We start from the raw sequence: 12,909 nt of genomic DNA on the forward strand, positions 1-12,909 counted from the left end.
TTGTTTCTCCTGTGAGCCCCTTGAAAGCAGGAATCATCTTGCTTATCCCTAGTGCTTGGTATAGTGCTTTGCACATATTAAAGCATTAAATAAATGTTTTTTCATTCATTCATTCAGTTTTGTATGTAAGATCATAGATCAAGAATTTTATAAGTATGAGGCAAAAAGGTTAAGGATCCACTTGGTTTCTTCTGTTGAATAATATGCTTTGATTATTAAGATTGATGAATCTAGGTATTTGACTTTGTTTTCTTTTTAAAATAAAAGAAAATGCCCTCATTATTTACTCTTAATTGGAATGATCAAAGACTTTGAGAATCTTTTGTATGAGGATCAGTTGAAGGAACTGAGGGTGTTTATCTGAAAAAGGGAGTATATGATAGTTATTTTCAAATCAGGCATATCTCATTTTATTGCACTTATTTGCATATTGCAGATATTGTGTGTTTCTACATATTGAAGGTTTATTGCAACCCTGTGTGAAGCAAGTCTCTTGTTGCCATTTTTTTCAACAGCATGTGCTCACATCATATTTCTGTCACATTTTGGGAATTCTCACAATATTTAAAACTTTTTCAACATTATTATATCTATGGTGATCTGTGATGATGTTACTGTTATGATTGTTTTGGGGTACGCAAACTGTGTCCATATAAGATGGTGAACTTAATCTATAAATGTTGTTTGTTGTTGTGTCTTTCTCTCTCCTTGGGCCTCCTTATTTCCTGAGACACAATGATTGAAATCAGACCAATTTATAACCTTACAGTGCCCTTCATAACCGTTCAAGTGAAAGGAAGAGCCAATTGATGGGGCAGATTTCTTATATTAAGAAATTAGGGGGCAGCTAGGTGGCGCAGTGGATAGAGCACCAGCCCTGGAGTTAGGAGTACCTGAGTTCAAATCCAGCCTCAGATACTTAACACTTACTAGCTGTGTGACCCTGGGCAAGTCACTTAACCCCAATTGCCTCACTAAAAAAAAAAGAAAAGAAAAAGATATGTACTTTTTTTTTAGACACAATACTATATTGCACATTTAATAGACTATAGCATAGCGTAAACATAACTTTTATATGCACTGGGAAACCAGAAAAATTGGTGAGATTCACTTTATCACCATACTTGCTTTATTGTGGCAATGTGAAACTGAGCCTGCAATATCTACAATATGCCTGTATTAGAAGATTAGTTTTGTGAAAAAAAGAGTTAGACTATTTCTGCTTGCCTCTAAAAGGCAAAATGAAGAACTGTGCAGGAGAGGCAAGCTTTTAGTTCAATTTTAAGGAAAGACTGCATGACAATTAGAGATATCCAAACAGTAGAAAATACTGCTTCGGAAGTGATTGGATCCTCCTGTTAGAGGCCTTCAAGTGAAGGTCCATAGACCATTTGTTGTTGGTTGGATTCTTGTACCAGATGGTCAAGATGACTTGTGAAGTCTCTTCAAGCAAGATTGGTCCTGAGATGAGCAAATTTGGTTATTTTTATAGTGTGTAAAGATGTAACTATGGATTAGATTTTGTACAGTAAAATTTCTGGTTTCTTCAGTGAATTAATTATGTAATTTGTCAATATGCACTTACTATAAAGTGCCAAAATATAAATAGAAGCAGAAAGAAAAGCAGTCCTGGCCCTTAAGGAGCTTATATTCTAACAGGGAAGATGACACATAAAAAGATGCTGAAAGTTGTGGGGGGGTGACAAGGTGCAGAAATCTGGAGCATCAGGAGGGCAGCCAAGAGAGGAAGGAAGAACATGACTGGCTGGCATTTCCTTAAATTGTAGGTTGTTGAGGAACCAGTCAATCAGAGGAAGAGGATGCAGGGCAGAGGGTACTTCCATCATGAGAAAAGCCCAGGGTGATGGAGTGAATTTGTAGAATGAAGAGGTTTCTGTGGTGGCATGATAGATAGTCTGGAGAGTCAGGCCACGTAGCCTGGAGAGGATGAAGAGGGGGCTGGCTGGGTGTAATCTTCCTTAATTTGTGCCTGTCTTCACTCAGCTCTTGAAAAAATTATAAATAGGTCAGTAATACTATTCCTAAAACATTCAGCAGAATAATTATTCAGCATAATATCCTGAGTTCAGTCTAATGCACTAATATTTTCAGTTGACTCAAGGTAAAAATTTAAATGAATGGCCTCAAAATGAACAATAAATCTTCTCCATTTAAATCTGTTTTTGTAATAAGTGTGGATTTCATAGAAATCTTGAGTTGTTGAGCTGTGGATCAACATTTTAAATTTTGTTTTTGGTGAAGGTTATTTTACTATAAATTTTTGGTCTTTGGTATCTTCTAATAGGATAATTTCTTACTGTTCTTAAGCTGGTTTTAGAGAGTTAGGTATAACCTTTCATGTTGCCATATTTTTTTTCCTCTTTTATTCCTTTAGTTAGGTAAGTTAAACACGAACAGAAGAAACTTTAATACTATTAAGTGATTTGTTTCCTGGACTGCCAATTTAAATTAATTGTAGCCTTCATGAGGGCCTGCAGGTCTGTTTAATTTTGTTTAATAAACAAGGACTATCCATCAATATTCTTAGATCACCTGTTAGCCTTTTCCTATGCTAACTTCTCTACTTGTGCTTTTGTTCTCATTCCTCTATTCTCATCCAGTAGCTTGCCCCTTCATTTATCCCCTTTCTCTTCCTAATATTTACCCTACTTATCTACTGGTTCCTAAGAACATTTCCAGATTTTTATCCTCAAAAATCCTTCACATGAAAATACCATCTCCTCTAGCTATCTTCCTGTCTTTCTTCTTTTTCACAGTCTCTTATATTCCTTTTTTACCTCTCTCCCTCAAGTCTCCACTAGACTTAAAGATTTAGAGCTAGAAGAGTTCTGAGAGGTCATTGAATTTAATTCTCTCACTTTCTAGCTGAACAAACGGAGTCCAAGAGAGGTTAATTGACTTGCCCAAGATCACACAGACAGTGACAAATCTGGAATTTATTTGGGTTACTTGTCTCTAAATTTTGTGCCTTTCCGACTATAACACATTGCTTTCATCAGGTAGATTCTTTATAGTCTAGCTTCTTGTCCCCAGTACTGGACAAGAACTTTCCTTGCTCTTGGCAAGGTCGTCAGTAATCTCTTTATTGATAAATCCTAGCACACGCCCCTGCCCCCTTTTAAAAAGTCCTTTTCATTCCTGACCTCTCTGTAGTGTTTGACCCTATTGGCTACTTCCTCAATCTGCGTAGTCTCTTCTGATGTTTTGTGATTCTCCTAACTTTTGGATAGTCTCTTTTGAAGGTTCACACCCACATCCTGCCCGCTACTTGTAGGCATATTCCAGAGCTCTGTCCTGGGCCCTTTTCTCTCTAAGGTCTCTGATTTCATTAACTTTCACAGATTCAATTGTCTCTTAAAATTTTTTTTTGTTTTTATATCAACTACATTTCCCAGTCTATTCTTCCTCTCTTTCCACAATGCTATCCCTTATAAAAATGAATAAAAAGAGAAAAGAAAAAAGCTGTTTAGAATACCAAATAACATATCAACATAACATGTAGTGTTTTACACCCCTTGTTCCCTACTTCTGCAAAGAAGAAAAGGAGGTTCAGTTGCTTTACTTCTTTGGTATCAAACTTGGCTGTTATTTCCAAGAATTGGTTTAGGGTGGGTTGTTTTTCGTTTGGTTTTGGTTCTTTTTATTTACAACTATCATTGTTTATATAGATGACTTCCAAATCTTCAAATCTAGCCCTTATTTCTCTCTAGCTCTTTCAATTATTTCTTTCAGTTCCAGTTGCCTTCCTGTGTGTGTGTGTGTGTGTGTGTGTGTGTGTGTGTGTGTGTATGTATGTTTGTGGGGGGAGGGGTCAATGAGGGTTAAGTAACTTGCTCAAGGTCACACAGCTAGTGAGTGTCAAGTGTCTGAGGCTGGATTTCAACTCAGGTCCTCCTGAATCCAGGGCTGGTGCTTTATCCACTGTCCCACCTAGTTGCTTGATATCTCAACCTAGATGTCTCAGAATCATCTCAAATTCAAAATATCCAAAATAGTATTCACTATCTTTTCCTTAAATCTGCTGCTCCTCTTAATTTACTTGTTTTGTTTTCACCATTGTTCTTCCATTCACCCAGGTTTGGAACATAGGATATTCTTCATTGTCCCTGTTTACCGCCCCCCCCCCCCACAATATCTAGTCAGTTGCCATATCTTGTTGATTTTACCTCTTTTTAGCAGCTCTTGCAGCCTTCCCCTCTCACACCATAAAACCATGATTCAGGCCAGACCTCATTACCTCTATCCTGAACTGTTGTGATAGCCTTCTGATTGGTCTCCTAGTATGCTGTCTCCCCTTTCAGTCAGTCTTCCACATAGCTGAACTCAAGAAGTTGAGACTTCTTGACTCCACAGGCCTGGCATTCTATCCATAGCACCACCTAGCTACCCCAGAGTCAGAAAGACCTGAATGCAAATTTGGCCTTAGACTTTTGCTAGCCCTGTGACCTTGGGCCAGTCACTTGACCTTTGTCTCAGTTTCTTCAACTCAAGGTGGTTGTGAGGATCTAATGGGATATTTGTAAAGTGCTTAGCACTATGTCTGGCACAAAGTTGGTGCTAAGTTAGTGAGATAAGCTACAACATGGAAGATATTTAACATAATATAATCATTTGTAAACTTAATTTCAGTGTTGGGACTTTTTATTTGAACAAAGGTTTTGCAGTATTTGCCTCAACACTAGACAGTTTTAAATCTGGTTGTACATTGAACTTATTTCTGTAGTTTGATTTAAAACAAAAATAAAGTGAAAATACTTGCTCACACACGTAGTAGAAAAGTGTAGGGGAGTTTTACAAGCTCTCTTGTTGAGGTAAGGGAATTTCATTTTAAAATTTTTAGCCACTTAACTAAAATAATAAGTTGCAATGTGAAATACTTACTTTTCCATTAGCTAGTGCAAGCTATGTATTAATGATAAATGTACTTAAAGTACAATTACATATATTGCTTCACTTTTGTTTTTGTTTTTGCAGGGCAATGGGGGTTAAGTGACTTGCCAAGGTCACACAGCTAGTTAAGTGTCAAGTGTCTGAGGCTGGATTTGAACTCAGGTCCTCCTGAATCCAAGGCCAGTGCTTTATCCACTGTGCCACCTAGCTGCCCCCCCCTATTGCTTCACTTTTAACAATGTTTCTGTGCATCTTTGTAAGGAAAAAATCTGTTGAGATGTGATATTCTCATCTATCCTTGGCACACTGGCTACCCTGTGACAAAAACTACTGTGTGACTGACCAGAGTTGCCAAACAGCTCATTTGAAAATCTGCCAAATTGAAGAATAGTAATATAAGTAGAGGATAGTTTTAAATGGGAAAACAGCTTTAATACTTCAATGAGAGACAATGTTTGTGATGGTCGATTGTGGTTTTGAGATGGCTTGTAATACACATGCTCAGTGATCTTGGTTTTCAGAAAGTCTGAAATTGCTGTAAGAATGAAAACTGTTCTTAATGTCCTTATCACTTGATTACATAGCAGATGAGGTACAATTAAGGGTAACAGGGAAGCAAGGGAGCTACTCTGCTGTGGGTATAGAACAAAAATGGGGAGATTCACATTCATCTGGGTTGAGAGAAAATTTGATCACAAGTTGAGAAACTGCAAGAACTTAATATTTCTAAGTATCACTTTGATGTAATCACTGCATGAATATCAAAATTGTTGTGTGCATGATCATGACAATTTAGAATTGCTGCAGAAACAAACATATAATATTTCAAACATACACATGCTTGTTATGCTACCAGATAAACATTTGTAAAATGAAATTTTCAATTATTTATTGCTTAAGGTATGTTAAAGAATTTTTAGCGTTGACCTTTTTTTTTTTTTTTTTTAAGGGAGGCAATTGGGGTTAAGCGACTTCCCCAGGGTCACACAGCTAGTAAGTGTCAAGTGTCTGAGGCCGGATTTGAACTCCAGTACTCCTGACTCCAGGGCTGGTGCTCTATCCACTGCCCCACCTAGCTGCCCCTAGCGTTGACTTCTTAAACCAGCGTCTCCCTTCTTAAGGGTTGGAGAACCAATAAGAGGGAACCACTGCTAACCCCTTAAGGACCAAGAGAAAAGGACAGTAGGAATGAGGGAAGGACAAGACCCATGTAAATGCAAAATATATACAGAACAACTGGGAGAATTGAGAAAGACCCTCAAAATGGTTTGTGACCTTGAAGCTAGGGATTCTCATTAGAGTTGGAGATGAAAAAATGTATTCTAGGAATGGTAGTGATGAGGATAGCATATGGAAAAGTAGAGAGGCAGGAGAATGGAGGGTTTGTAAAGGGGGAAATAGCTAGTAGGCCAGTTTAGCTTAGAGTACAGAGGGGAGATTTGAAATCAGTTTTGTAAGGATTGGTTGGAGGCAGAATGTGAAAAGCTAACAGAAGAGTTTAGATATAGTTTTATTGGTATACTAATTTATCTAGTGCAGATTCTAAATATTAGTAGACAATTTTCCATGAGTTGCTGAGGCAAAAAAAAAAAAAATTAAATCATTTGATGGCCATCCTTTTGGTGGCGGTATTCTCAGTATTATTACAAAAGTCAAAATATGATTTTTGAGTTTGTGTCCACAGCTGTGTGGACGTGAACAAGTAACAAGTAACCCGAGTCTCAATTTTTTCATCTGTAAAAATCACAGGATTTGGCACAGTTAAAGGATTGTTGTGAGGATCAAGTGAATTTAATAATGTATTTGAAAGGGTGTAATGCTAAATCTAAGCTTCTGTTGTTAATACTGTCAGAAGTCATTCATGATAAATCATCAGCCAATATATAAGGAAAAATAAATACCCAAGATCAGTGTTTCCTGTTTTAATTAGAAGGGAAGGAAGGGAATATTGGACAACTGTTAGGTAGGGATAGGGATTCCACAAGTGTAGGAAAGGAATGCTGTTGTTCATCCTAGGTTCTCAAAGAGGACCAGTGACATCAAGAGGGTAAAATCTTGACTTGCAAGTGAACTGAATTTAAGTGGAGCCATGGCTATGCAAAGTCATCGGCTTCACTTTCTCCTCCAGAGTCATCTGAGTTCAATGGCAAGACTTATATGAGGATGACTGGTGATGGCCCCAGATGCAATGGGAGACCTTGACCTTTTTAAGGCAGGGTCTTTATTTCTCAGTCTCAGTTTGTCTTGAGGCAACACCATTCTGTAATTAAAGGCTCGGCAAGAATTGAGGTAAAAGATGGCCTAGTTTGTCTTCACCAAAAAATCAGTCTGGGAGGGGAAGACCCTCAGAGTTTCTGGCTAGATCAGAAAAAAATTGCTTTTTATATTCGCTCAGAGCCATCAAAACCCAAACAACGAACAAGTCCCATGGTCTGGGACTGATTAGTGGCCAATCAGTGAGAGGAGAATGCTTTGGGTTTAAAGGCTTAGTGAGGTAGCTCCATTTGAATCTCAGTGGACTTCATCAAAGCTTATTTTTTTAAGAACTATATTTCAAGAAATCACAAATGAAAACTACATGAGACAAAAGAGATAATTATCCCAGTTTTTTTTGGGGGGGTGGGGAACAGTAGAACAAATAAGTAGAGGGAAAAATCTAGCCCCTAAACCCCAAGATATCTTGTGAAGTATAAGTGATAAAAATTTGTATTCTTTTGGACAGAGCACCCACCATGTGTATGACTCCCCACGTGGACAGAGGGAGAAGGGGAAGAGAAAGGGTGGGGAGGAGGAGGAGGAGGAGGAGGAGGAGGAGGAGGAGGAGGAGGAGGAGGGGGAGGAGGGGAAATAGTATTGCCCAACTGGAACTGGCCATTTGGGTCCCTAGGGAGGCAACTACTACTACTCACAGATTGTTTTTCCACACTTAATTATCATTAACCTAAGAATTACATTTTTACTCACATTTATAAACTATTTTTCATCTTTATTTCTGACTCCACCTTCTTCGTGCTCTATACCCTCTCTTGCCATCCCTACAGCGGTAACATCAAGAATGTGTGAATTACTTGGGACTACAAATATTTTAATATTTCATGTTTCTTTGTTCTATTTTGTTGTCATTTTTAAGAATAGATATTACTCCTGGGAAAGGGGTAATGGCTTTTAAAGAATTGACTTCAGTGACTATTAGGTGTGGGGAAGTTAAGCTTTTCTAGAATTATTCAAGCCCATTATGAAATAGGATGTTTTACTGAAGCACAAAGTAAAGTATGGACAAAAAAAGGGGGACAGTGCAAAGAACTGGTCAATCCTTGCTGCAAGTAGCCCAATCCTCAGAAAACAAGCAAAGAATTTCAGATAAAAGTGGTTTCATACTGAAGAGTTAAAGAATATGTCTTGTGAACTTAGTGCCAAAATGTCTAAGACAAGTGTTTGCAGAAAAGGACATTTGTTGTTGAGTCATTTCAGTCATGTCCAACTCTCTGTGACTCCATTTGGGGTTTTCTTGGCAAAGACATTCCAGTGGTTTGCCATTTATAAGGAACTAAAGTAAACAGGGTAAATGACTTTCCTAGGGTCACACAGCTAATGTCTGAAGCTGCATTTGAACTCAGTTCTCTCTGACTTCAGGGCCAGTGCTCTGTCCACTGTGCCATGTAGCTGCCCAGCAGAAAGACATATTGCATGTTAAAATTTTTTTAAAGATCTAAAAAATTGTAAGGTTTATTGTATAAGTCAAATGTATTTTACTTTGTTCCCTTTAATTCATACACCATTGTTGGTACCTCAGTCTTAAAAGTTTTGTCATTTGTGATATCTTCCTCTTTTAAGCCTTTCCTTTTTTTATAATGGAAAAGTGCCCTGAGATACTGTTATAATTCTGCCATTAACTAGTTTTGTAACGTCACTTGACCAAACCTCTCAGGATTTCAGTTTTCTTATGTGTAATATTAGCTTTAATAGCTCATATTTATATAGTTCTTTTTTCTGATAAAAGTATTTTCTTTTTTTCCAATTATATGTAAAGATAGTCCTCAACATTTGTTTATACCAGTTTTCTAATTTCAGATTTTTCTCCCTCCCTTCCTCCTCCCCTAGACAGCAGGTAATCTGATATAGATATGTATAGTTCTTTAAGATTTGCAAAATGCTTAACAAATATTAACTTCTTTTATAGTCATAGCAATTTTGTGGCAATAATAGGTGCTATATTTATCTCCATTTTACAGATGTGGAAACTGAGGCAGACAGGTTAAGTGATTTCGGGTGATTTCCTAACTAATATGTGTCTGAAGCAGGATTTGAACTCAGGTGTTCCTGACTCCAAGTCCAGCAGCTTTATCTCAATACAGGTACTTTATTAAACAGAGATTAACTGCTAAATAGATAAAGGTTGCTAAAAATATCTTATACAGGATGTCTTATTCAAATAAAATATCCTTACCAGGAAAACAGTGTTAATATGTGATTTTTGCCTCTTTCATTTTCAACTGAGAAAAACTCTAACTTCCTGGAAAGGTAAGGAAGGAGCTAAGGATCATGCACTTTTTAAAAAAATAATTCACAAGGTTTACTTTAATGTGAAACATCCCCATCTTGTGGGCTTTAAGGATATGACCACTAAAGAACAAAACAGTATATTGTTTATTTAACTTGGGTCTTAAGTTGTTAATTCTTACCTAACCACACCTTCATACATCCCAGGCGTGTGTGTGTGTGTGTGTGTGTGTGTGTGTGTGTGTTTGATCAGTTGGCAAATTCATGCTAAGTGCTGTGAACTTAGTGGGAAAGAGTAACCTAGAGATCCTCCTTACACTCAGTAATTTATTAATTTAAAGAATGATAATATTCCTGGCTCTTCAGTAGTAGGAAAAAAGGGCCTTTAATAACTATGCAAATTTACTCTCTTCAAACTTTTAGAAAAATGGCTATATAGGGAATGAAATGATTTCATAATTCTTGTAAACAGTTTGTGAAAATATCCTTTTAGTAATGAATTTTTCATCTCTTTTGCTTTAGATCAATTATTTCTAAATTGAAGAAAAGTGTATATACAAGCTGCCAAAGAATTTGACCCAGAAATCAAAAAAGTTTACTGTATATTAAACTTAATTTTCTATGTAGTATATTTATTTATCTTTTCATATAAATACTTAAAGCTGGAAGGAGCCTCATATATCTGGTACAATCCTTTCATTTTATAGAAAAGGAAACCAAGGCTTGGTATTAATTGGCAGAACCAATTTGAACCCCTCTGATTCCAGACCCAACTCTCTTTTATTCTATGCTAGTGTTTTCTTTGCAGTAAAGATAAAATTTGTCATGTTAAGAAAAATATGCACACTAACATAAATTCTTCACTCCTTAGTAGATAGTCTACTCAGCCCATTTCCTATCTGTAAACAGTAATGCCTATCTCACAGGGTTGATGAGCACCAAATAAGAAGACATATAAAACTCTTTGCAAATGTAGAAGGGCTGTAGAAATGTTTATTACTATTATTACTACCAACCACCACTACCATTAACTACTACTCTAAATACTACTTGGATTGCTGTAACCAAAAACGAATTCATCACCAGGTGCCTAACCTTCTGTTGATGAGCATTTACTAATAGAGCTGGGTGGACCTGAGTTGTAAAGCCCTCTAGTTCAATCATCAGTCAATCTGTTGATTGGATAGGTCCTTTCAGAGTTTGTAAACCCTATTGTTTTACCCTTAATAACCTCTTCAAAGAATGCATTAATGGGGCATTTTAATGGATTTGGTGTTTTGTATTTTTTCCTTGAGAATTACATTCAGTTTGATTCAAATAAAGTAACCCAACTTACTTTGTATTCGTGTGTGTGTGTGTGTGTGTGTGTGTGTTATTTTCTGGTGGTATTTTGTGATTTTCTTTCTTTTTCTTTCTTTCTTTCTTTTTTTTTTTTTTTTTGGTGGGGCAATGAGGGTTAAGTGACTTGCCCAGAGTCTCACAGCTAATAAGTGTCAAGTGTCTGAGGCCGGATTTGAAATCAGGTCCTCCTGAATCCAGGGCTGGTGCTTTATCCATTGTGCCACCTAGCTGCCCCAAATGATTTTCTTTTAAAAGGCTTGTAAAGATGTGGGGTCTCAGGTAGTTTTGTTTTGTTTTGTTGAAAAAAGAAACATCTAATTTTATAATTGAAATTAGTTGGAGAACTGGATTCAACATCCAGCAATTAATATGTGCTTTGACTTTGCCTGTGGTTAAATAGAATGGATGTTCTCTTCACATCTAAGTTTCAAAATTCATATGTCAGCATTATTTTCTCTGAGAGCTAAGAAGTGCACTGTCCTAATCTCTTCCAACTTTTCCATTCCTAACTTCTAGCAGGTCATTCACTGGTATTACTAAATTTGGTGAGGTCATTTGCAAGTAGTACAAAGAAAGTCTTGGGATTTGACCATTTGAGCAAGAGAGAGGAAGAGAACTGGAGTAATTCAAAATTGACTAATTTGCATTCTTATGATCAGAAGTTTTGAATAAAGTTACAGACTTTTCAGGACAGAATCACTTCAGAGGAAGAACTAATGAAAGAAATACACACATATATGAAAAATCCTGTTTTGTCAGCATAGATCAAAATACAGTTTTGCAACAATCCCTTTTTTCCTTTTCCAACTCTACTTATCTCAAGTAGTACTTTGCTGTTTTAATTTTTTTGAGAAAGTTTCAGTATTTTTCTTATTCTTCAAACACATATTCATAGTATTTCCTTCCTTAATTGAAAGTTCTCCATAGGTCAGATTTTAATTAGTAAAGTTTCATTGCAGAAAATATTTTTTTTTGGTGGGGAGAATGTTGGGGAGGAATTTGTTCCTTATGGTTTGATATACTTGATTTTAAATATTTTGAGAAGTTATATACAAATGAAATGGTAAGGAAGAGCAGCAGAGTAGAATGTATAGTTCTCAATTCCTTCTTATTTTCAGAATAATTATGCATTGCTGGGGTATTCCCTGCTCTTTTTTGCTGACTTGGGCCAGTTCACCCCTTTTTAGGTAGCCTGGTGGTTCTTTGTTCTTGTGAAGTCAACATCTTTAGACTGTGCTTAGTGGGTACAACCAATGAACTTTAGCCCCGCTGTGACTCAGAACTCCTAAACTCAAGAGATCCACCAGCCTTAGTCTCCCCAGGAACAGAGACTACAGGCATGTTCTGCCACACTCAGCCATTCCTCTGGTTTTTGATGTTAATTAAATAGATTTACGGTTTTTCTAATATGAGACAAACCTTGCATGCTTGGTAGAAGTTCAAACTGTTCCTGGTCATATTTGTATCACAGGATCAGTAGGATCTCTTTGACTCTTCATGCAGTCTGTCATCCAATTTTAGTTATTTTCAGTGGCTGTCTTTCAATGTAAGAACTCTCCTGGCTTACCTTCTGCAAGAAGCCTTTCTAAGTCATCTTTAATCAGTACCTTGCCTCTGAGATCATCTCTAGTTTAATCCTGTTAATACCTTGTTTGTACATAGTTCTTGGAATACTGTCTCATCCATTTGATTGAACTTCTTGAGAATACTTAGTACTCTGTGTAGGACTTAGTAGGAGCTTAAATGCTTATTGACTTAATAGGCTCAAGAAAGAGAAACTGGACCTGTGAATTCATTGACTCAGGTACCTCTCAAATAAGCATACATCCTCTGTAACTACCTTCCTTGCAAATTAAAAGTTATAGAGCCAAGTAGGTGGTACATTTGATAAGAGTGTTGAACTTGGATTCAGGAGGATATGAGTTTTGAATTCTGCTTTAGAAGGCCATACTAGCTGTGTGACCCAGGGCAAGTCACTATTTCTCTTGGCTTCAGTTTCTTCATCTATAAAATGGAATAATAGCACCTACTTCACTGGGCTCATGTTATATAAAAGCACTTTACAAAATCTGGCTATCATTATTGTCTTTGTTGTCATTCAGTTGTGTTCAACTCTTTGTCACCCCATGGATGGTATCTGTCCATGGAGTTTTCTTG

The 12,909-nt window shown here is 36.9% G+C and overlaps 1 protein-coding gene across 6 annotated transcripts in view; it reads left to right on the forward strand.

Annotated features, from left to right (window-relative positions):
- SPIN1 (spindlin 1) overlaps positions 1–12,909 on the forward strand; it is a 119,334-nt gene that overhangs the window by 25,152 nt on the left and 81,273 nt on the right. The window contains exon 1 of one of the 6 annotated variants that reach the window (XM_044003750.1): positions 9,144–9,266. The exons of the other annotated variants lie outside the window; for them this stretch is intronic. The gene's annotated coding sequence lies outside the window, so the exon portion shown is untranslated. Of the gene's footprint in view, positions 1–9,143; positions 9,267–12,909 lie in introns of those variants that run through there. 6 annotated transcript variants of the gene reach the window in all.

The sequence above is a fragment of the Dromiciops gliroides genome, chromosome 1, assembly GCF_019393635.1.
Source record: "Dromiciops gliroides isolate mDroGli1 chromosome 1, mDroGli1.pri, whole genome shotgun sequence".
NCBI lineage: Eukaryota > Metazoa > Chordata > Mammalia > Microbiotheria > Microbiotheriidae > Dromiciops > Dromiciops gliroides.